This window comes from Bos indicus x Bos taurus, chromosome 22 (genome assembly GCF_003369695.1).
Source record: "Bos indicus x Bos taurus breed Angus x Brahman F1 hybrid chromosome 22, Bos_hybrid_MaternalHap_v2.0, whole genome shotgun sequence".
Lineage (NCBI taxonomy): Eukaryota > Metazoa > Chordata > Mammalia > Artiodactyla > Bovidae > Bos > Bos indicus x Bos taurus.
In genome coordinates, this window is record NC_040097.1 from 34,641,916 (window position 1) to 34,666,900 (window position 24,985).

A 24,985-nucleotide genomic window follows, 5' to 3' on the forward strand; every position below is an offset into this window, starting at 1 on the left:
ATGCACACTTTCATAGAGAACTGAAACAGGCCTAACCCTAGGTGAACAAAGCTTGAAATTTTGCAAAATAGGTTTGCATTAAATTTTTTTTCTGAATGTTTATTTTTAATATCTTAAAAAGTTAACGTTAATTGAAATTTTCAACCAAAAGTGTATCTTTCGACTTTATTTCTTATTCTCTATCACCCCAAATGTATCTCACCCTCAATGTACTGGACTGATCCTCAACTATACTTTCACCTTACTTAACCCAATATAAATTTTGTTTTAATGAATATTTTTAAAAGAATCACTAATGACTTTCTGTCTCTTCATGTCAGAAATCTCTTATATTTCTGATTGATTTGCTGATCAGTTTTTGGCAGGAGTGGAAGTCATGGCAATCATTGCTGGTTGACCAGAAAGTTATATTGAAAATTCACGTATTCGTCTCTTTAACTCAGAGATTTTGACATCTCCTGTGTACTGAGCTCATTGTAAAGGGGCACCGGGGAATCAGGGTCTAGGTCTGCATACTGGTGTGGTTGTTACAAATTATTAATTTGGTCTTTTGGGTGACACAGTTATGTTTGTATATTATAATGCTTGTACACAGTTCCCTGGAGCCCTTCATACAGAATTATTTTGAGTTGGTCCCCATTACAAGCATTTTGAGAGTTGCCATTGAATTTGCATAGTTTTTCTGCATTACAGTTAACTAGGATTAGTATTTTATTATAGAAAATTAGTAGGTCGATAGTTCAAATACCATTTAAAGTCTATCAATAAATGATAGCATATTTTATTCTTTGAACATCTTATGACATCTCTTTGTAGCAGTTTTAGATTTTTTTTCAGATATTAGAATAATTTTTCCATGCTCTGCTACTTATTTATTTCATAGTTTTAGAAGTTAGGTCTTTGCTCTTTGACTTATTTCGCAGAACAAAGTTTCCATTTGCCAATCAGTGTATATAAAACAAGATCATCATGTTAGAGATTATCTCTGTTTTTTAACTGAAATATAACTTTATTTTCCTGCCTTATTGAGGTATAAATGACAAACAAAAATTGTTTGTATTTAAAGTGTACAACTTATGGCTTGATATACATATATACTGTGAAATGATTACATTGTTTTAGTCTCATCTCTTTTTTATCTTTTCTCTGTCTTTGTCTTCAGCTTCCCCAGACTTCATATATCTTCCTGACTTTGCCCTGGTTCCTTAGACTACTTCTCAGCTGCCTCTTTTGCTTTCCCATACCCACCCTATGCCCTAAAACTGGAATGCAGTTCCTTTCTTTTCAGCTTGATAAATTGGGCCATTTACTTACCTAGTTCAAATAACTATGCAGCCTTTGGGAGAGAAGTATTTTCATTTCTTATCATGTTTATTTTGATACAAAAAATAATTTATGACTATTAAAAATATGTCTATTCAATTGGATCATCTTTAATCTCTCCTTGCCCCTGTCCCCCCAACAAAAGCAATGCTCATAATGTGTTTTTTCCAATGTTATTCCCCAGGTAGCTATAGATACATATCAGTTTTTAGTAAAATCGAGCTCAAACTCTATAAAATTTTGTTGGTTTCACCAATGTTATGACATAAGAAGTTTCTCCAGCATTCAATATTCTTTGAAAATACATTTGAAAAATACACAAGCTAGATTTCCAGTTATTGAATATTGGCCCAAACATATGAACATAAGAGGATGTTAGGTTATTCAATAAAGCAAAATGTTCTTAATGTTATGTTTAGCTAAACAGTTTATGGTTTTTAGATATTCACTAGTATATAAACATAGTTGTGTATGTATATATTTGTGTGTGTAGCTATATCACTATTTGAATATTGATATATATTTTAAAAGTAATTTTTATTTATTAATTTATTTTATTGTGCTCCATCTTCGTTGCTGTGTGCAGACTTTCTCAAGTTGTGGCAAGTGGGGGCTCTTCTTCATTGTGGTGCGTGGGCTTCTCATTGCAGTGGCTTCTCTTGTGGAGCACAGACTCTAAGGTGCGTGGTCTTCAGTAGTGGTAGCACATGGGCTCACTAGTTGTGGCTCGTTGGCCTTAGAGTATCGGCTCAAGAGCTGTGGTACATGGGCTTAGTTTCTCCACAACATGTGAAATCTTGCCAGACCAGAGATCAAACCCATGTGCCCTACATTGGCAGGTGAATTCTTATCCACTGTACCACCAGGGAAGTCCTTGAATATTGATATATTAATTAGGGAAAGGAATGCACTAAATGTTAATAGTATTTATGTTTGATAGGTGATATCTTTTTTATATGTATGTATATATGCATATACACACATGTATACATATATATGTATATGCATACACATACATATACACACGCACATACACATTAGTATTTTACCAAAAATCTCTACAGTGAACATTTATTACATTCATAATAAAGCAAAAAGCCCTACACAGTTATCCAGTTAAACCAACTGTCATTTCCTAAAAAGCCTTTCTAAAATTAAATTCCTGGATGAAAATGAGTTTTTCATGGATGGAGTAGTGAAACCACTTGAAAGCTCACTGGTTCACTGCGGTGGACTGAAATACATAGCATACTGAAAATATCTGGGAAAGGTGGACAGAGGATTGACTCTTCATCTTATTCCACAGGGGGTTAGAGAGTCTAGCATTGGGTGTTCTTTGAGTAAGCTGAGAAGGAAGTGGACAGTCTGAGATCCACAAGCCAGTGGTGTGAGAACAGTGAAGGCCAGTCTAGGCTTGAAAGCCAGGTGAGCAAATACTCTGACCAAAGCAGCAGGTGGAGTGTGGCTCATGCAGGAAATTGGGAATAGCATCCTGGGATCAGATTTGTTTGGACAAGTTCCTTTTTGGGGGGACATAGGGCTCCCATTCATGGGCGTGACTTAGCACAGTGCAGGACACAGGCAAGTACTAAATACTTGAATGAATAAACAAAGACCCGTTGTACAATGCTTTGGGACAGAAAGTCCTAATAATAGCTGTGTTAACTTCCTGTCCTACCTAAATGTGCCTGAAAGACTCTCAAGCAGTTTTAATTCATTTTTCAGTGTGTCTTTTAATGGTTTGTAATTCCTTTCTTTAATCATGATTTGAAATGTTTGTGTCACTAAGCTTGCAGCTCTAAACAACAAGAGTCTGTTTTAAAAGCATTCTGATGCTATAGTAATGTCTTTGGCAGTATTAAAGCCTATCAAAATTACAAAGCTACATTCTGGAGAAACGGTTCTGTAACCCTACGAAGTATGTAAATTTTTGTGCCTTAGTTCCTCTGGAACGAGGACCTTAAAAACAAAAAAAAAGTGTCTACCTCATAAAGTTGTAAGGATGAAATTAATTCATAAAATATAAAGTAGAACAGTGCCTGCTTTACAGCATGCCCCACATAAACATATCCTATTATCATCTCTAAATGGGCCTTACTCTTGCTATTCACTTGCCCATGGTCAACTGATTTGCTCAGGCTTTTGTCAAAGGAGCTTTGCTTCTCTGATATCTGAGGTTGAGCTTCCCTGGTGGCTCAGACCATAAAGAATCAGCCTGCAATGCAGGAGACCCAGGTTTGATCCCTGGGTCGGGAAGATCGCCTGGAGAAGGGAATGGCAACACACTTCATTATTCTTTCTTGGAGAATCCCATGGCCAGAGGAGCTTGGTGGGCAACAGTCCATGGGGTCGCACAGAGTTGGACACGACTGGGAGACTTACACTTTTTATGTGAGATTATTGTTACATGCATTTTGGAGCATATATAAAAGCAAAGTGCTCCTCAATCAATTGTTTTCAGAATTGCTACTGCCAATTTGTAATGGACATTTCCTACTTCCTGGGAAGACAATCTCCAGTTGCCTTAGAAAGTATAAAATCAGATCTAGATCCTCTTTGAGATCTAGAAGATGATCGATTTGATTTATTCTTAAAACGTTGACATTTTTGTTTATTGCTTTCAAAACCATTTCAAACATGTTTTCCATTAATATTTGCATGCATTTGACATATTGAGAAGACAGGGGAATGTGTCTGACCATCACACTCTAAGATGATAAACAGAAGAACCAGCAGGTCCAGAAGAGAGACTCTGACCTCTGGGAGGTGGGACTTTTAATTCATATTATTTAGAAAAGCTCCAGCTCTTCCTCTGGTGTCATATGGGGCTTGGGTTCAAGCTTTGTGCTGTAACTACAGAACGTAGTTAAATGTGGTTGTTTTGCCACGTTGGTGTTCATGGTTGGAAGAGCACAGAGGGAGTGATGAGGGATCTGTGCCTTATAGATGCACTCTGAGCCTCAGGTCATGTTCTTCCACCTCAGGATTCTGCTACAACAAACTGCCTATAGCTGCTTAGCTGGGAGTTTATCAGAAAATTTCACCTTTTTGAATTTTTCCTACTGTTTAATAATGTTGATTCTCCTCAGGTCGTCAACAGAAGAAATCACAGCCACGTTTGATTGTAGAGAAGACAGGAGTTAAGTAGTTTCCTCAAGGTGACACAGCCCTTAAGTGGCAGAGCTCATTCATTCAGACACTTATTTATTAATTACTTTCTGTGTGTTACCTACTAGCATTGAATCAAATGCCAAAGTACCTGAGTGTAATTGATATCATTGGTCAAATCCAGACCCTTCTAGACCAGCCATCCACAAGGGATTCTTGAGAGGGTTTATTGGTTCTCCATGATGTTCTCAAATACTGAGATATAAACCCTCCTTTCTGTGAATAAACTATGAGTGCACTTGCCCAAAATATGTCTTGACCTTTTTGGAAACTATTTCTTTAACATACATGACCTGTTGTAGTAGTAGAATTCTACTGTGTATGAATTGCTTCCCAACTCATTTCTGAGGGGTTGTCCCTCTTGTAAGTTTTAACAATCCAAGATTGTAGAAAAGATATTATGTTGGCTTTCCTGTATTCTCAAGGTTTTATGTATTTTGATCTATATGTTCTGTGTATTCATCTTTACTTGCAAAAGCTTTTTAGTTTTCCTCTTTATGAGTCTCATGATCTCAGCCTCTTCAACATTTTAATTGTCCTTCTGTGTACCTCCTTCAGCTCCATTACTGGAGAAATTTTTTCTTGTAATTATTGACTTTTGAGGCAAAAAGAGTCTCACAATCACTGTTGACACTGTCATGTTGTAGATGAAGATACTGAGCCCCAAAATGGTTAAGAAACTTTCTATTTATAGGCAATGATAGTAACAGAGGCTAGGAATAATATTTATTAGGTAGCCCTGGAATATTCTTTGCTGATTTCATCATATTATGCTATTAACCTCTTTAAGAATGTATATCTCAAAATGCGGCAGAACATAGATAAATAATTACTATGGAGTCTTTTTATCAAACTCATGGCGCTTGATGTGAATGATGTGGTAGGAAAAGTAGGCTAGTGGAGAAAGTAGGCCTTGGAGAAAGACTGGTTGCACATCTTGACTCTGCCACTCATTCTCATTGTGTGTTTGTACAGACTAACCTATATGAATTTGTTTCATCATCTATAAAATTATGGTCAATGGTACCTAACTTAGAGGGCACTCTGTTATGTGGGATAATACATAAACTGCTTATCACAATATCCAGCACCAAAGTATGTTGTCAACTGATGTTAGAAAAAATTCACATATGATCCTCAGTAGGAGGTCAATAATTGTTTTTAGTTAACAAATACTAAAGCTAGTGGTCAAGAATAGAAACTCTTCTTTTCGAGTATTCTTTCAGAAGTGTTTGTAGGAAGAAATCCAACATTTCTATATTGCTTGTTTAAGGTTTTGCTTGTAAAGAACTTCCAAAAGCAAACATTTACTGTTTGTTTTTATTTTCATTTTATTATGCATATTGAAGAATTTCCATTGGGTGTTTATTCTTATTGTACCACCAACTACTGTCTGTTTCCTAGAGAATATTATATCACTTCCTTTTAAAAAGATACAGTTAAACAAAATTGAACCAAGCATCTTGGGACAGATTTTTGAGGGCATAGAACTCCATGATTTGAATCAAGAGCTCATTTATTCAAGTAAATGTCAGTTGATAACAGAAAGACGTATTTTCAATCCCAATGTCTTAAGAATATGGACCCAAATATTGACTAAAAGCTGAAGTGCTCTTAGTCTATTTTTTAAGTCACTAGAAATTCTCCAGTGGTTAAAGATTGAAATCAGGCACATTTTAAAAGGAAAAGGAACATCAATGACAGTTCCAAATGCATATACTGCCCCCCCCCACATACATGCATACATAGAATATGTGTTTTCATTCAGTGTATATTTAATAAGCAAACAGTTTTTGATAATTTGACAGCCACTGCACTTGAGTATTAGGGAAGCAAAAATTAATAAAACAGGTGTTTTTCTTGGCCTTAAGGAATTCACGAACTTGTGAAAACACACACACACACACGTTGTACAGAAATCCTCTTCTGTCTCATGAGAATAATGTATGTACCTGCCCACACAGGTGGCTTATACAATAGTTGTCAAGGTTCCTCTGCTGCCTTTTAAGATAACATGTGGTTTCCACCTGTTGACTGAGTTTGAGTTGGGGACACTGATCAGGTGTCCTTCCCGATTCCTTTGCCTCTGTCCTGGTGATGATGGAGATCTAAGCTGCCCCTATGGTCACTGAACATTTTCCAGGTCCCATCCCTGAGCTCGGTGTTTTGTCCATGTCAGTCCTATCCCTCAACACTGTACTGCAAGGTAGATACCTTTATCCCTTATTTATCAACAGGACAATTGGAGTTCTGAAAGTTTCTGTGACTAGCCTAAGATCACAGTAAGTGCACGTTCACCTTTTTTTTTTTTTCATGGTCACTTTACTTTTAGCTCCTCGGGCCCTTTTTCCTTATGCTCCTGTGTCCCTTTTGTCAGATACACTGGTTAATGTGCTCCCTGTTCTATCAGAGTGACATTCATACCTAGGACTGTCGGGTTAAAGAACTGAAGTAACACTAATTTTTGATACATGTAACTTTTATACATTCAATCACTAATTCTTCCAAAATTTATTTTTTAAGCTTCATTACATTGCCAATCAGTGGTACTGGGATTACAGCAACAATCAAGATTTGCCATTTTGGAACTCAAGATTCACTGTATTAAATATAGAGTAGAAGCTATCAGAAATATTTAGGATGATATTTGGCAAAACCAATACAATTATGTAAAGTTTAAAAATAAAATAAAATTAAAAAAAAAAAAAGAAATATTTAGGATAGCCATTGATCTCGTTCATTTTATCTAAAACGCAGCTTGAAATTTACATATGATTTGTTGTAAATTCAGTGGGTATGGAGAATTCACCTTAAAAATAACCTAGGATGGTGTCATGTAGAAGCATTGCATATTATTAAGTAATTTTTTTCCTCCAGCATTAGAAGAAATCACTATTTCTTTTGCTGCGTAACTATGAAGTCATAGGTTTGCTTGTAAAGGCCATATTGTGTGAAAAATACTATTTTCATAATCTAAATAACCTCAGGGCAGCAAAGTGTTCATATCAGGAAGGCATGTAAAGCTGAGTTCAGCTGATTCAGAGCTCCTGTTTTACACTTGTCATGGGTTTGCTCTTCGCCAGGTGGACCCTGGTCCATTTTTTTAAGTGCCTCTTACTTTGAGAAAGTTCTGTTTCTGCCTCCGGTGTGCTTTGTTATTTTTTCCACAAGTGAGTAGAGTTTAACTAGTTTGATTTGCCTACACTATAGCTTCTTTGTCATCCTTTTTTTTTTTTTTTTGAGTAAAAGCAAACCACCAAGAAGGGCTTGAATGCCTGTATTGCTTTAATATGCTTCTAAATTCTTCAGATTCCCTTTCAGTCTTCCTCATTCCTCCCATGACATTTGGTTGGTGTGGTTATTCATATCTCATAAGTAGAAAAACAGGGATTTTGAAAAATAATCAACTTACCTCTAAGTGTGGAAAAGAAGATACAAGTATCTGTATCACTGGTGATAGGAGGAATGGTAAAGGCTTTAAACAAATTCAAAAGATTATATATCCTGCTAAATATAATAAAAGTAGGATGAGAAAGATACTTTAGACTGCATAGTGTAGTATGTGTGTGTATGTGCATGCATGCATGGTCAGTCACTCAGTCGTGTCCAGCTCTTTGTGACTCCAGGGACCGTAGCCCACCTGGTTCCTCTTTCCCTGGCATTTCCCAGGCAAGAATACTGGAATGGATTGCCATTTTCCTTTGCCAGGGGATCTTCCTGACCCAGGGATTGAACCCGTGTCTCCTGTATCTCCTATATCTGCCAATATATGGCAGGCTGGTTCTTACCACTGAACCACCTGGGAAGCCCATGTATGTGCATACCCTTATAAAATAATATTTAAGCCTATACCTCCCACCTATGTATATCTCAGATTTGTGCAGATTCATGGTGTGCTAATATTTACCATAAGGAAACAAAAAATCAGACAAATTTAAAAGAATTAGATACAATGAGATAAAAATAGCATATATGCTCATATTTTATTATCAGCATATATGCCTTAATATATGTATTTAATATGAGTTATATGTATATAATATGCATATATATGTTCTAATATTGTTGCATTCTGAAGAATTGTCCTCATATGCCTTTTTGGAGATCATATACCCACAACATGAAGGAATGAAAGGAGACCTAATAACACAGAAATAACCCTTTATATACACCAGTACCAAACAGACACACACACACACTCACACACAGTGATTGGATTAGCAGCACAGAACTTAAATCCATGATTAATGTGAGTGCCTTCTCAACCAAAGTTGAATGAAGCAGATGAGAGCTCAGCAGGCATATGCTGCTGCTGTGAGCATACAAATCAGTTTGATCAGTAGCTACAGTCTTCATGCCTAATGCCAAGACACTCTTTTGAAATTGCTAAGTGAAAGTGTGGATAACTTCAGCATGGTCACTGATCCCTATTGTCTTGGGTGTGACTCATGGAGGTAAAAAGGTGAGTCCCATTGGGAAGAGCTACTTACAGGAGCTGTATGAGATGGGTGGATTTTGAAGAGATGTCTTAAACAGACTTAATGTGGGAATCTGGCTGTAGAATATATCCAATTTATCACTGGCATGTATGGAGGATATCATTTAACTTTAGTCTCAGTAAATGAGGTACCTGCTGCTGCTGCTGCTAAGTCACTTCAGTCGTGTCCGACTCTGTGCGACCCCTTAGATGGCAGCCTACCAGGCTCCCCCATCCCTGGGATTCTCCAGGCAAGAACACTAGAGTGGGTTGCCATTTCCTTCTCCAATGCATGAAAGTGAAAAGTGAAAGTGAAGCCGCTCAGTCGTGTCTGACTCTTAGCAACCCCATGGACTGCAGCCTACCGGGCTCCTCCGTCCATGGGATTTTCCAGGCAAGAGTACTGGAGTGGCGTGCCAAATGAGGTAGGGCAATCAGCAAATCTCATTTGGAATCCACACGTGAAAACATTTCATTTTTTCTTTTCCCGACTAGGTGACTATGGAAACACAGAGCACGCTGGATACAACAAATGATGGCCTGTTTTTATATTCCTGTATTTAGGGGAAAAGTTTCTATTAGCCTGCAGACCTCTATAAATACAGTTATACTCAAGCTATGTGTACCATGAACCCACCGGTTAGGGGCCATGTTCAATGTTGTTTTGGGCTTTGTGAGCCATTCATAAATAGTTCTTTTTGTTATAATGAAAATTATAACAGTAACAGTGTAAGAAGTCAGCTGAAAGGAACTAAAATGAGGCCACTAAACAAAAGTATACAGGGCACAGTCTGTGCAGTGTGTCACTTGGTCAGTTGGAAAGCAGTGAGGACTGTTCTCATTCTTGCCAGGCTGGAATTTTTCTTTTCAGTGTATTGGTGTCAGTTTTTCTCCGGAGGCATTGCAATCTGCTTATAGCATTTTGGCAACAGCTTTTGGAATAAGGCCAAAAAGATCGTCAAATAATGCACAGAAACGAAGTGTATTGCTTGGATATCTTAGCCATCTTTCTTCTAAGGGCAAAACATATTGTAATTTTATAAAGTCTTTAATTAGTAGTTTCCACTGGAATGAGTTAAAATTACTAAATGGAATTTAGCTCTTTAGAATGATGCTCATTAAGTTAAGACAACTGGTATGACAAAAATCTTTGACTCATTTTGACCGTCCTTATGTTCAGCGGAAAAATCTTATTTTTTCAAAGATGTACTCTTGGGAAGGCATTTGGAAAAGGCTTATAAATAATCTTTTAGAGGTTAGGAGCCAATCCACAAATCATTCAGGAGTTAACAATAAAAAGAGCATGTGTACTGGTTGAAACAGCTCCTTCATTTCACATGTTGGTTTTTTAAAAGATGGGAGACTTGCTGGGAACACACCTGGGTGAGAGATGGCCTCTTGAACGGAAGGTTTATGTTAACTCTAATTCATAGAGTTCTGATCTCAGAGAGTGCTTCCTGATAGAGCTCTCATCATTTCAGTCTGTACAGTTTTGTACTGATAGATGGGTCACAGCCTCAGACAAAAGCAAGTGGCTATTGGGAAAAACAGTCCATGGAGGACTGCCAAGAAGAAATTCGCGCAAATTGTGGTCTGTTGCAAAATACGTGAGTTTGCGAAAGAAGACACCATCAATAATTCTATCAATAAGAAGAGTAATTTTGTGGCTGTTTTTTCCATCTCTGTTTCATTTATTCATAGATAGAAATCTGGAGGCTGTATTTTATCCTCATCAACAGAGCAATGCTGTTGTTTTGGTATCTGGGAATTTTTTCAAGGGTTAGTGAGGAAGAAAAAATAAATCACCTTAAACATGGAAAAGGTAAAAAATTACTTAAAAATAGTTTCTTAGATGGGGATTATCTCTAAAATTACAATTTTCTAATCTATCTCTAGGTGGTGTAAACTACAATGACCCTGTGTTAATACCACAGACATCATAGTGGAACTGAAGGGAACTTAATTTACTGGTAAGAATATTGTCTTTAATCAGGTGCCTTATGCACTTTCAAAGCATCGGTCACACAGAGCTTACCCCTTCAGGATCTGAAGGGCTTTCAGCTTTAGTAACTGTCCCTTGGATTTGGATCAATGTGGAAGCTGACCTGAGTCCTCCTTTGGAGCTTGTTCAAACTCTTTGTGCAATACCAGGCTGAATTGTAACAAATTTCAAAGGGTTTGGAAGAGTAAGAAAAAGTCTTCTTTTAAGCGCCAGATACACATAGATCTGGTTATGGGGAAGTTACTTAACTCTTTTAAACTTCTATTTCCTGGTTCATAAAATTAGAATAATAGTTGTAATTTCCTGTAGGTGTGGGTTAAATCAGATTATTTTGGTAATGCATATTAGCACTGTGTTGAGTCCATATATTATTCAGTTAATTTTAACCCTTACTATCATTATAAGTTTTTAAAGACAAAATGATTTGAGAAAAAAATAGCATTTTTATTGAAGTATGGTTTATAGTTGATATATAGTATTATATAAATATAGTGATTATATAATATAAATAATATATAATAATATATTATTGTAATTATAGTGATTCCCACTTCTTAAAGGTTATACAGGTTATACTACATTTCTAGTTATTATGAAGTACTTACTATATTCCCCGTGTTTTATAATATATCCTTTTAGCTTACTTTATACCTAACAATTTGTTCATCTTAATCCTGTGTTCCTTTATTGCCTCTGCCCCTGTTTTCTCCCCACTGGTAACCACTAGTTTGTTCTCTGTATCTGTGAGTCTGCTCCTTTTTTATTGTTGTTGTATTCACTAGTTTGTTGTATGAGGGAAAAAAAGTATTTTTTTTCAATAAAGAATAATACTCTTTTTACTTTTTCAAGAGCACATTTTGTAACCAAGAAAATATGCACTCCTGTAGAATTATTTTTGGGTGCATGCGAAATCTTTCTACATACTGGTTATATATGGGGACCTTAGTAACTATAAGGAAGACAGTGTGGAAAGAGAGGGACTCCTTGAGTTTTTGAGTCATTGCTCCTTACCTACTTCCTGGTAACCAGGAGGGGCCTTCTAAATGAATGTAGGGCTATTCCAAGAAGAGGTCTATGAGGAAAGTGTGTGTGTGTTTTGAATAGCCTGTGCCGTCTGTCTCATTCAGGTGAGTGATTTTACCCCTCTACTGTAGTAGATCATTGGAACTCTGTGCAGTCTTTCTAACTCCAGTGAATCTACTAGTCTATTAGAAGATTAAAAAGCATTTGAGATATATTCCTAGAGAAAACTCTTCTTTAAATCTGATGAATAATTAAATCCTTTGATGATGAATGGTTATTAGGAGTACATTTATTATGTTAAAACACTTTTATGATTTTATCCTAATGAATTTCTAGATCCTAAGAAACCTAGGTAAATCTTTTCAGAAATTAAAGGAGGAAATACAATGTCTCTTGTATTAAAAAAAAAACAAGATGTTAGCATGCTGCCATGAGGAACCTTAGCTGTGGTTGTGTCATGATAATATATTAATAATTGCGTCTTTTGACATCATGGAAAAAGATGGCAACTTACAAAACAACTGCTCACTCATGAGATACATTCTTAACTTCATTTTATTGTTATGTTTGTTTTCTTGTGTTCCTCTTGATGATCAATCAAATCATTATTTAATTCTACAAAATAAGTTCCCTTGCCGTCCATCCGTTTAAGTGCTTGAGAAATTTAACTATGCAGCTTCCAGGAAGTGCTTAGGGAATCATAGTCCCTAAGTATACACACACAGACACAAGCATATGCAAACACACTTTAGTGTTAATTTTCTTTTGAGAATCTTTGATTTAGAGAGCCCCTCACAATCTCCCAAGAATTAAAAATATGGGGTGAAATAATCCCCAAGACACTGATAGACTATAATATATGAATACTAATTTTGCCATTATATTATTCAACACTAAAATGTGTCTGAACTTGTTCACAGCACAGTCTACACGTTTTAAGTGTATAAAAAAAAATTGAGCTTGAGTTTGTGCATAGCCCATTAACATAGTTTTATTTATATGTCTCAATCATTGCCAATCCTATGTATAATTTATCCAGAGATGATGCTATCTTTATGTCTTAACAGAAGGATTAAGTAGTTGAATGATAGAGTCTGTATTTTTGTGGAAGGTCACAGTAAAATATGTACTCTGATAACATGATGTGTCACACTGGGTCATGTGCTGAGACTGGTTGCTGGTGCTTATCTCTACACACGGCTCCTCCTACTGATTTATGGATTTGAGTGAATTTTTCTTTTTTTTTTAATCAGACTCTAGGCTGCATGTCCTGAGAAGAGGTAAGACAGAGTAGTATATTCCTTTGCGTCTTGGTATCATGCTGTTACTATCTAAGAGAAGATTATAGCCAACCTCCCTTGCTGGTCTGTGAGGCTGTCATGAAGGTATAGATTATGTTCCAGTGAAATTCATGTCTACTCTCAGCATTTCACATGCTCAGTTATGTCAGGGCTTGACTCCCGTACTCTGGGGAGGACAAGTTATATCTGTCCTTTCTGAAATATTCTCCGTGCAGTGTGATGCATATACTCCATGTGGTGGTTAATTTTAAATGTAAGTGTGACCAGGCTAAGGTATTCCCAGATAGCCCATGAAACATTATTTCTAGGTTTGTCTGTGAGGGTATTTCCAGAGATTAGCATTTATGTTAGTGGACTGAATAAAGAAGACTGCCCTTACCAACTTGAGTGGGTATCGTCCAGTTCACTGAGGGCGAGAATAAAACAAAGACAGAGGAGAGTGGACTTGTTCTCTGTTCGAGCTGAGATACCCATCTTCTGCCCTTGGGCATCAGCATTCTTGGTTCTTGGGCCTTTGAAAAGAAAAATAGTGAAGTCGCTCAGTTGTGTCCGATTCTTTGCGACCCCATGGACTGTAGTCCATCAGGCTCCTCCATCCATGGAATTTTCCAGGCAAGAATACTGGAATTCTTGGAATCCCCATCTCCTTCTCCAGGGGATCTTCCTGACCCAGGGATCGAACCTGGGTCTCCTACATTGCAGGCAGATGCTTTACCTTCTGAGCCACCAGGGAAGCAGGGGCCTTTGAAATCATACTGAATTATTCCACCAGCATTGCTGGTTCTTCAGTTTGCAGAGAACAGGTCATGGGATTTCTCATCCTCCTTAATCTTGTGAGATAATTCCAATAGTACCTCTCTCTTTATTCCTGTATATATGCTACTGGTTCTGTTTCTCTGGAGATCTCTGGTGAATACACTGCACAGATGCAACTTGTTTGGCTGATCCTGCATCTGTCTTATTCTAAGTCTGCTTTAGGCCTTACACTCAGTTTCAATAAGTTGTGTACATATTTGTCTCCGTAATAGGTCTTTGAGGGCAGAGTACAGTTCAGATACATATTTGCTTTGTTACCACTGAGCATAGAACGTAGCACACACTAGATGCTTTATAAAGATGGAGCATGGGGAAAAGGAAAGGAAGAACAGCAGGAGGAAGAGAGTCTCCTGATAGTTCACTCCTTGGACACCTTCTGAGCTAAATTTAAATTCTCGGATTGCTTTTCTGCATCCTCTAATGTAGGCAATCATGCTGGTAGTTTCTAGTCTCACCAAAACTTGATTTCTGATGAATTCTCATGTCCCCTTAACTCTCCTTTCTCTAACATCCCCAACTGGCTAAGAGACGCAGGGCTTGTTGGCATTGCCTGTGTCTAATTCACTTCAGGACCATTCTGAAATAAAATTGTGAAGAATTGTTGAATGAGTCTTACCCAAAATGAAGGTCTCTCCTCAAAAGATTTGAAGTTGAAACTGAGTAAAATTGATATCCTGAGAAAGAAGTTCCTCTATTTTGAATAAAGGGCTAATTTTTCAGTATCTTTTAAAATGGAGGCATTCTGAGATGGTAAGATTCCATTGGATGCTAAAATATTTTGCATGAGGAATGAGCATTGCATATTTTAAAAGGATGATACTAAGAAGTATCCTTTTTCTTTTTTCCTTCCCATGATATAAGAACACCAAAACTAGCTCCATGCTCTTGTCCCAGAATTAATCATTCCTATCCGTATTTGATGTTTACGCCTTTTCAATATTTATGGGCTGTTTTGTTCCTTATTGTTGTTTAGGTACTCTTGAGACATTCAGAAGCCCCGCATTTCTTCCTTAGCCAAGCACTCCATTCCCTTCATCATTCTTGTGGCTGTTCTTTGGATCATCTCCAGTTTGCATACATAATTTTGGTATCGAGGTGCCAAAAATATGTTTGTTTCAATGGGAGTCTTACTGAAGTTGCTTTTACTCAAATCACACACACACACATAAATGTGATCTCTAAAGCATGAAAGCTCATTGAGGGCTCCAAAGGGAAACTGAGATATACAAATATGTTGTTAAAATGCTACAGGTAGATTCTAAGTCACTAGAGAAATGGCATCTCAAAATAAAAAATTGTAGAATGAGCATCATGTGAAGAATTTTCTTTTAAGGCCAAGATTTGTGATCATTTTGCAGGTTTTGTTGTTACTGCCAGTCCACTGGCTTGTAAGATTTTAACAGGGTTGGGTTTAGTCTTCTTAGCCATTTTCTAATCATTTACTTATTTTTTCTGTCTTTGCACTTTCAGAAGACAGAGTCTCTTTTCAGTGGGGAAAAAGTTTCTATTGCTTTTCAGAGAAAAGACCAAAGCAAAATGTCCATAAAAATATTAAAGACAAAGAGACACTGAAACCCACCAAAACATGGGTAATCTTTTAAGTTAATAAATAGACATTGTGAATCTTCTGTTGTCATTTAAAAAGACTTTTAGCACAACATACTGCATGAATAAAATGTCCGTGGACATAAGTAGAACAAGCAAACAAATGATTCAGAGTAAAAGCCAATGAATAGAGAAAATTGTGTTCTCAACGAAATGCCATTTTTGCCCTAAGGCGATCCATGTTGGGGAAAAATACCATGTATAACATTGACACAAATCATAGGCATCCCCCTTAAATAGCAGATTATATTGAACTGCAGATGTGTGAAAATATTTCAGGCCTTGGAGAGGAAGCAAACCAATGAAATACATCATTGCTATCACTATCTGAACTGGGGAGGGCTATGGAGCAGGCTCTTCTGAGAGCCTGGTGATGAAGCAGGGAATTAGGAAGTAAATCAAAGCCTCTTATCACAGGCTAATATAGCCCGTCATAAATGATCCTGCTGTGGAAGGAAGCCTTATGCACAGAGATCAAAGATTGGAGCCTGCATAGAAACCACAACATTCCCTGCCCAAAAAACAGCAAGAAAAGGAGTGAAAAGGAGAAATGCATTGAAGCTCTCTAAGAACCCTGTACAGTATAATCTCCTTTTCTTAAGGGCAGCATTCACTGTTAGAAAAGTGAAAATAAATATTTTTAATAGTATGATTGAGGTCTGCTTTTGAGATAGTAGCTGGTGCTGTTGTCTTGAGTAACTTTCTTGCAGACAGACTCTAGGAAGTGCTTTCTTATATTTGTGATCCTTCCATGCCTATTTTAGTGTTTTCTTCACAACTACAAACAGCAGGTAGGTTATATTTTATATTTGAGTGACTATTGTGTACTGACCTTGGGTTTGGTCAAAGATATCAGTCCATGCTAATTGTTAATTTCTTGTTAACCAGTCAATCAACCCGTATGTGATTTTGGAATTTCATTCCACATTGTGAATATAGGAAGTTCCTTAACTGTATACGATATCTCTATACATCATACTCTCCTGTCATCATATTTTACATATTTTATAATACTTTAAACTTGTGCATGTGTAAGATGACTGTAAAAGAAAATGAATCTTATAAATCAGTTTACATTTGTCTAATATAGTATTCTTCATTCATTTGTAGGGAGCAAACATTTTTAAAAAAATTCATTCATTCAACAGTTATTTTTGTTTAGCTATTAGGAGAACTTGGCTGAAGATACACCAGAAAACAAACAGGCAGTTTTTACCCTCATAAATCTTATCTCTATTATGGTAGACACATATTCATTTGATTGTCATGCAAACAACTATGAAATTGCCCCTCTGATAAATGCTAGTTAGAAGAGTTAAATGAGGATTTGACTTATGGGAGGTCAGAGAAAGCCTCTCTGAGAAACTGAGGCCTAATCAGAGATAGGAAATAAACTGGGCAAGAGGGAAATAAGAAGGATCCATTTGATTAGAGAATTTTATCACGATGGATTTATTTTTCTTGGAAGGGGAGTGGTGGTGGAAAATGAGTCCAGGTACAAGGCAGATAACCAACCCCCTCCAGTATTTCTGCCTGTAGAATTCCATGGAGGAGGAGGCTGGTGGGCTGCAGTCCATGGGGTTGCAGAGAGTTGAACATGACTGAAGCGACTTTACACATGCACAGGCGGAGAATGGTGCAGTAGATAGTAAACTGATGAAGAGCGTATGTTTGGCTAATTAGCCAACCTCTCAGAACCTCAGGCCTCTGATCATCATCTTTACGTTATGAAACTGTCTCAGTGAGCGCTTGCTGTCATCATCATCATCACCACCATCTTCATCTTGGGTTCTAGCATTGATTTGTAGTTTGATTTTAGGCATATTATTGCATTACTTTGCGTTTCAACTTCATACTTCTATAAAATGGGAGTGTTGGGTTAAGATTACAAGCTTCCTCCTTGCTCCAACTTTCCATGACTTTTTGAGCAAATCTAAAGCTGGAAATTTCATGCCAGATATGGGAAGTTTGTATGCTGACAGGTTGGGGAAAGTGTTGTTTTGGGGAAGTAAATTTTGAAAAGAAGCACAGTTTCACCTTTTAGCAACTTATATTTCTATAAGTCACATTTTAGGAGTTTCTATTATCTTAGATTAAATTTTATAGCACAGATTTCTTCTGCTAAAAAGCCTTTAAAGTATTTTGGTGGGACATTTAATTTCCCATTACGGTTGGTTTCTCAAATCATTCCCTTTGTAATTGTCACATTTTTACAGTCCTGTTTAAAATGAATTTAGTTCTCCAACTAAAAATATCAAGCTGAGTTGGAAATGGAAATTCTAGGACTGTAAAATAAAATGATAAAAAAATGAGGCTTCAGGCCAAAATTTTCAACCACCGTAACATCTAGAAATACCTCCAGAATACTGTTTTCGTATTTCTTATAAAATGCATAGGAATAAGTATAAGATTCTTTTGGTCTAAGCAAAATTCTACAACATTTCTAAATCTAGAGGATGACTTATTTTATATCTTTGTATTTAAGTATTAATACAGAAATATTTGGTTTGATTGGAGCATCTTCTTCACTCTGTTTATGTTTCACTTAAATTACTTTTCTTTTAGCTTTAAAAAGTTTACTTTCAACTTTATTATATCAAACATTTAACCTTTTTTCTAGTGCTACAGGTATAAGAAAACGCATATGTTTTTTCCTACTTGGTATTTTAACAACTCACTCAGATGTTTTGTGTGATAAATACGCTAAGTGCTTATGTATATTTCCTCTTAACCTTTAGGGGATACATATTAAACATAGTAAATAGGCCAGGGACTATTGTCCCTAAATTCTGGGTTAAAAAACTGGGATGTTGACTCATTCAAAGTCAAATGCAGGAACTTTCCTGGCAGTCCAGTAGTTAAGAATTCGCCTTCCAATACAGGGGGTGTGAGTTCCATTCCTGGTCAAAGAGCTAAGATCCCACATGCCTCAGAGTCAAAAAAACAAAAACAAAACAGAAAACAGAAGCAGTGTTGTAACAAATTAAATAAAGACTTTAAAATGGTCCACATCAAAAAAATCTTAAAAAAAAGTCAAATGCATATTTACTGAATAAGAATTAGATTTTATATCTCCTAGCTTCTAGACTAGTGTACATTTTACAGTTCCTCCCTGATTTTCCAATGTAATAAAGACTCCTCCCAACTTAATAGAAGCATGCAAACCCCAACATGAATTAGATATGGTTAAATTGGCCAATCATTGTCTGATTGGCCTCAATGATTATAGCATTAAATGATATTTCATGTTGATTTCTTCTGCTATTTTTTTCTTGTGCTATTTCCCGTTTTATTGGCCTTGGTATGGTTATGCTTTTCATTTGTGAATGTCCAATTATCACGCCTTCATGTTGGATGGAAGACTGATCAGCATGGATTAATTAAGGTAGTGAAATAATTACATTTATTATGATATAACTATATAGTAACCAACATTAGCACGGCCTAATTATCTAGTGGTTATGAGCATGTGCTTAGATTTGATTGAAGTGAGTTTGAATTTGACCTTCAGTACTTACTAATAATGCTTGCTTTTGTAAGTTAACTTAATCTCTTTGAGCCTTAGTTTTTTTTATTTAGTAAAGGGAGATAATAGTACTTACAGAATTTATTTTTTATTAGATACAATTATATAAATGCATTGTATTTTATACATGGCAAAGCCTTGATAATTATTAACAACATTACTTTTATTGCTTTGACTATAAGACTGTGTACATATTGAATTATGACCCAGTCATCCTCCCTTAGCACCATGGTCTTATACGATGGGATCAGATCAGATCAGATCAGATCAGTCGCTCAGTCGTGTCTGACTCTTTGCGACCCCATGAATCGCAGCACGCCAGGCCTCCCTGTCCGTCACCAACTCCCGGAGTACGATGGGGTAGGTAGTGCCAGTTTGATGATATTCAACATCCTTCACTAGGGATTTATTGTACTCAAGCTGGAATAATAGAGCTAGTATCAGAGAGTAATCCTGCAAACAAGCAAGAGAAAAGTATGAATAAGCAAGATGGCTTAATGGTGTTTGGGTTTCAGAATTCAGAGGCTCCTGGTGCTGCTTCTCCCTCTGCTTTTTATATATGTTTTTGTTTGTAGGCTGATAAATTCCCTTAATTAAGTTAGTTTGATTTGGGTTTATGTGACTCATTAATGAGTCCAGTAATACAATTTCTTAAACATGTTTCTTCATCCTTCAGTTAATGTTTATTACTCTTTTGTTGTCGTTTAGTCACTTGGTTGTGCCTGACTATTGTGACCCCCTGGTCACACGGCAGGCCTCTTTGTACCTCACTTACTCCTGGAGCTTGTCCAAGATCATGCCCATTGAGTCTGTGATACTATCTAACCATATCATCCTCTGCTGCCCTCTTCTCCTTTTGCCTTCAATCTTTTCCACATCAGGGTCTTTTCACTGTTTGCATCAGGTTGCCAAAATACTGGAGTTCCAGCTTCAGCATCAGTCCTTCAAATGAATATTCACACTTGATTTCCTTTAGGATTGACTGGTTTGATCTCCTTGTTGTCCAAGGGACTCTCAAGAGTCTTCTCCAGCACGACAGTTCAAAAGCATCAATTTTTCGGTGCTCAGCCTTCTGTATGGTCCAACTTTCATAGCCATACACGACTACTGGAAAGACCATAGCTTTGACTATACAGACTTTTGCCAGCAAAGTGATGTCTCTGCTTTTTCATACGCTGTCTAGGTTTGTCATAGCTTTCCTTCCAAGAAGCAAGCATCTTCTATTTTCATGGCTGCAGTCACCATCTGCAGTGATTTTTGGAGCCCAAGAAGAGAAAAATCTGTCACTGCTTCCACTTTTCCCCCTTTTATTTGTTATGAAGTGATGGGACCGGATGCCATGATCTTTTTTTTAATGTTTAGCCTTAAGCCATTCGCACTCCTCTTCCACCTTCATCAAGAGGCTCTTTAGTTCCTCTTTGCTTTCTGCCATTAGAGTAGTATCATCTGCATATCTGAGATTTCTTATTACTATTAACAGTTTCTATTACCTTTTTATTTACATGGTTATTTTCCTTCTTCCTGTTACTAAAAATCTTACCAGGTGGTGCTAGTGGTAAAGACTCACCTGCCAATGAAGGAGACTAAGGTCAGTCCTGGGTGGGGAAGATCCCCCGGAGGAGGAAATGGCAACCCACTCCAGTATTTTTGCCTGGGAAATCCCATGGACAGGAGCCAGGCAGGCTACAGTCCACGGGGTCTCAAAGAGTTGGACACAACTGAAGCAACTTAGCATGCACGTGTTACTAAAAAGTAAATTCCTTTTGGACAAGAACATTCAACCCTCTTTCCTCAGGTATTGAAAAATCCCTAATACCTAGTAGACACTCGGGTAATATTGGTTGAGTCAATGGATAAAGGGAGAAAGGGGGGAATTTTGAAAAAATGCTCTCTAATCAAAAGTGCATCCACATTTTTTTCCTGAATAGAGCTGGTAAAGATGCATATTCAGCATTTATTGAGAACTTAACATTGAGCTTAGTCATCATGGAAGATGTTGGACAGAGATTGTTAGTGTCATCTTCATTTTACACATGAGGAAATCGAGAAACAGTGAGATAAAGTTACGGTGGTAGATTCTGTAATCTACCCAGATCAGCCTTTGAGAACCAGCTATACCTCCTGTTGGGCTTCCCTGATAGTTCAGTTGGTAAAGAATCCACCTGCAATACAGGAGACCCTGGTTTGATTCCTAGGTTGGGAAGATCCCCTGGAGAAGGGATAGGCTAGCCACTCCAGTGTTCTTGGGCTTCCCTTGTGGCTCAGCTGGAAAAGAATCCGCCTGCAGTGTGGGAGACCTTGGTTTGATCCCTGGGTTGGGAAAATCCCCTGGAGAAGGGAAAAGCTACCCACTCGAGTATTCTGGCCTGGAGTCCGTTATTCTGGACTGTATTGTCTGTGGGGTCACAAAGAGTTGGACACAAATGGGTGACTTTCACTTGTTTCCAGTTGTGTACCTTCTGTTGTTTGAGGTGCTTCCAACAATCAGTACTCAGGGTCAGAGTTGCCTCAGATGAAGAGAGTACCCCTTTGTGCAAGGTCGTGTCTCCTTTCCAGGGGGACATCTACTATCTGATGTAGAGGGATGAAGACCCAGCATGCTTGTGCAAATTAGGACAGCTCTAAGGATTATCCCTGGAGAAGGCAATGGCACCCCACTCCGGTATTCTTGCCTGGAAAATCCCATGGACGGAGGAGCCTGGTAGGCTGCAGTCCATGGGGTCGTGAACAGTCGGACATGACTGAGCAACTTCACTTTCACTTTTCACTTTCATGCATTGGAGAAGGAAATGGCAACCCATTCCAGTGTTCTTGCCTGGAGAATCCCAGGGATGGGGGAGCCTGGTGGGCTGCCGTCTATGGTGTCGCACAGAGTCGGACACGACTGAAGAGACTTAGCAGCAGCAGGGATCATGCCCACTTCAGAACTCCTTTAGGGTAGTCAGAGAGTTCCCTTTAAGCTGTATCCCAGCTCAGCTTTTCCCTTTGGGTGTTTCAGCTTCCTTCCTGTCTCTTCCCCATGCATTGATCTCAGATAGCTCATTCATAGACCAGAGTGAGCTTTCCAGGGAAACCAACCTGCTATGGTAACTTCTGAAGATCCCTCCCCAGTAGAGAAGAGGCCTCTCTGAGGAGGTAGAGCTGGATTAAACCTTCAGGCTTGGGAGAAGTATAGCTCTTAAGTCTGAGCAGAGAAAGAGTTAGATTTTTTTTCCTAGGGTCTTAAAAATGATTGTTGCAGCTGGAAAACAAGGAGCTGGGAGGAGAGAGTCTTGAGAGGGTTGTGGGCCCCAGACTGTGCATGGCCTTGTAAGTCATAGAAAGAAGCTAGACTCGTATTTTCCATTGTTTCTACCCTTCTTTATGCTTTTGCACCAGCATTCTCCTCCCCCTGTCTCTGGCTGTTCTGCCTGGTAGAGCCCATTTCTGTCCTATGAAATTGTACTTGAATTTGTGTTTTCTTTCAGAATGCTATTTTTAGATAGATCCTTTCATTCTTACCCTTCTCACTGGCTTCCTACTGTAATTATAGTCCCAAAAAGCAGTTATTTTCTGGGAAAAGGATGTTTTGAGCTATTATTTGTGACTTAGTCAATTGTGTGTAGTTTAAGAAATGTCTTTCTTTACCCACTAAAAAGGCTAGACTTCCAGTTGCTATGATTCAAAGGCAACGGGGGATATTCCCTAGAGTTTTGTGTGATTATAAAAAGCTTCTTAGACATTTTTAATGATTATAGTTTATACCATTGGGAGGTCATTCAAATGACCTCTAGAATTCAGTAACTTCTAGGTCATGAAGAGGCACAGATGGGCTTTATGCCATCTTTGTATCTGATAACTGGCAGGTATGTGTGCGTGTGTTTGCACTCTCTGGATAAAAGTGTAAATGCTAAAGGTTTTCGTTTATTTTGGGCAAGTGTCATTCCTTGATGGGAGAAACTTAGTATCTGAAATCTCAAATGTAGAAAATGCAGAGATAAGTGATTCATATGTATGCTGCAGGCTTTATTTTCTTGTCTTGTTTTCCCCAGTATTTCCTGACACCCTAGAACAGTAGTTCGCACCGTTTAGTGCCCATAGTAATTACTTGTGGCACTCTTTAGATCGAAGGCTCTCTGGGAAGCTATTCTAACTTTGTAGGTGAAGCTCAGATAGCTGTTTTTTTTGTTGTGGTGGTTGCTGTTTTCAACTTCTACTCATGATTTTATTGACAAGCAGGGTTGAGAAGCACTGGTCTGTTAAAATACCTAACAGGAAGGTATCTGGGAAGTGAGGGTATTTCTTCTTTTGTCTGGTGTCACAGTCTCAGCTTTAAAAAAATTTTCTGGGATCTTTGTTCTCGTTTCCAAAAGGACATTGAATTACCTAGAATTTACAGCAGCATTCATCAATTAATGTTTTTGCTTCTTCACTTTCTTTGGGCTTCTGCTTAGAACTAATTATATGTTAGACAACGTAAGAGTTCCGTGCCTCAGTTTGTGTATGTGTGTGCATGACAGAGAGAAGAAATGAGAAAAGAGAAGCAATATTCATGAATGCAGTTTGAAAAAAATGGTAGAACTTTGCTAAGTATTCTATGTCTTTTATTAAATCTCTAAATTCATGGCTCCTCTGTCCATAGGATTTTCCAGTCAAGACTACTGGAGTGGGTAGCCATTCCTTTCTCTAGGAGTCTTCCCAACCCAGGCATTGAACCCGGGTCTCCTGCCTTGAAGGCAGATTCTTTACCGTCCAAGCTACCAGGGAAGCCCAATGCGTATCACCAGAGCATGTAATTTCACCCATTACACAGTAAAGCAGCAGAGCTTCTCATTTTGAGGGATGTACATTTGTTACATAGTGTTAAGGAAGAAATTCACATAGAATACAAATGAATGGTGTTCCTTGAAGTTGTACAAGGCGGCACATTTGCTTTGCGTATAGGGAAGAAGGACTTAGAGCAGTGGTTTTCAACCAGGGGTAATTTTGTCCTTCAGGGGACATCTAGTAATATCTGGAAACATTTTTACATTTTTGGTTTTTACCTTTGGGACAGGGGTAGAGAATGGGGCTGCCACTAAACATTCTGCAACACACAGAACAACCTCCTATAAAAAAGGAATTATTCTGCCCCAAACGTCATTCACACTGAGGTGGATAAACTCTGACAGAGATGTAGCTATGCTGCATCCACAAATTTCCCATGTAAATTTGGAGGTGAGGGCAGGAATCTTATGCATCAAGTGCTGTATTCTCAGTGCCTAGCAGAGCAGTTGGCATACAGCGGTTGCCCAGTTATCTTGGGGATTACTGAATGAGTCAACAGTTTGGACTGGATAACCTTGTATTGCCAGACCTGGAATCTAGGCAAAAGGATTACAAGCAAGAACTGAGTCCTGCCTGTGTCTGTGGTTGTCCTTACATGGAAACTACAGTTCAAGGGAGACTCACTACGTAGGTGATTAAAGATATTTCCATGGATTTTCCATGGTGCCTGGCATTCTCTAATTCAGTATTCCTTAAAGTTTTGTCTACCTGGGCTGCTTTAGGGATTAAGGCTTCATTTCTCCTCTAACATGGGGATATTAGTTTTAATTAGTTATGGGGTGAGTACCACTGATGGAGTATAAAATAATCATAGGTAATTTAAGATTAAATAGCAGACATATACATCAAACATTTTTCGTTTTTAATTCTCTTTCGGTACTTCAGATTAAGTAAAAAAAAAAAAAAAAAAACACCTAGATTTGTGCTTGTATGAGTTT

The 24,985-nt window shown here is 37.8% G+C and overlaps 1 protein-coding gene across 11 annotated transcripts in view; it reads left to right on the plus strand.

Moving 5' to 3' along the window:
* CHL1 (cell adhesion molecule L1 like) overlaps nucleotides 1-24,985 on the plus strand; it is a 224,732-nt gene that overhangs the window by 30,255 nt on the left and 169,492 nt on the right. For 7 of the 11 annotated variants that reach the window (XM_027522315.1, XM_027522309.1, XM_027522320.1 and 4 more), the window contains exon 2: nucleotides 10,865-10,938. The exons of the other annotated variants lie outside the window; for them this stretch is intronic. The gene's annotated coding sequence lies outside the window, so the exon portion shown is untranslated. The remainder of the gene's footprint in view (nucleotides 1-10,864; nucleotides 10,939-24,985) is intronic. 11 annotated transcript variants of the gene reach the window in all.